The sequence below is a fragment of the Phallusia mammillata genome, chromosome 7 (genome assembly GCF_965637545.1).
Source record: "Phallusia mammillata chromosome 7, kaPhaMamm4.hap1.1, whole genome shotgun sequence".
Classification (NCBI taxonomy): Eukaryota; Metazoa; Chordata; class Ascidiacea; order Phlebobranchia; family Ascidiidae; genus Phallusia; species Phallusia mammillata.
This window is the reverse complement of record NC_137258.1, coordinates 8946157-8947135: the sequence shown is the minus strand read 5'-3', so window position 1 is coordinate 8947135 and position 979 is coordinate 8946157.

Genomic DNA, 979 nt, shown 5'->3' with positions numbered 1-979 from the left:
ATTGGATAAAATTTGGGTAGTATGTGGACTATGCTATTTGTAGGTTTCAATTGATGTGTTTTACCTTGTAGCCCCACCATTTACTTAACTAGCCCCCTAAAATAAATGAAATTTGAAAAACGTCCTAATTATATGAAATTTGCTAAGTTTATTAAACATACTAAATCCTCAAATGTTATGTTTTGCCCTGTAGCACCACAACTTAACCAACTAATCTCTAAAATGTGTAACCCTTTTCACAATGTTTGAATTGAATGAAAATTGGACAGGTTGTAGAATTTGCTATTCATTTTTTGTTTTACCCCATTATGCCACTACTTACTCCTTCATTTCTTTGAAAAAGAACATTAAATAGGACATACTTCAGACAATACCTGGGGTGATCCTAAATTTACATAGTTTATATATACTCTACATAGTATTATTATTTAAGCCCAGTGCCGATCACTGTGTTTTACCTTACATTAAACTTTCACATGGTTATCTCTTGAAATGCATTATCTACAACTTTGCATGTGTGGGGACCCATGAGTTTCTGCTTGCAGAAACAACTAAGGTTATAAAAGATTGGTATGGGATCCAATATAGAATAAGCATAGGAAATATATCAATGTTTAAAAATAGGTTGTAGTGTATATGCAAGGGCAATATGTGCTAAACCACCCTTCTAGTTTACAAGGTTTTTATGGGTCCCCTTCCCTGAAGGGGACACATATTGTTTTTGTCCGTATTTCTTTTTTCTGTCTAACGCTGGCTTGTTAGACGCGTTTGGTTAAAAAGAGTGCTTCAAATTTATTCAAATTTGCACAGATGTTAGTTATTAATCCTAGTTTGGTCCCCGTGAAATTTGACCCCAAATGACCCAGCGGTTCACCCACAGACCCCCAAAACGTAAAATGTTTAAACGCTCGTTTGTAACGCTCGTTTGGTCAAGAAAGCGTGCTTCAAATTTATTCAAATTTGGACAGATGTTAGTTAT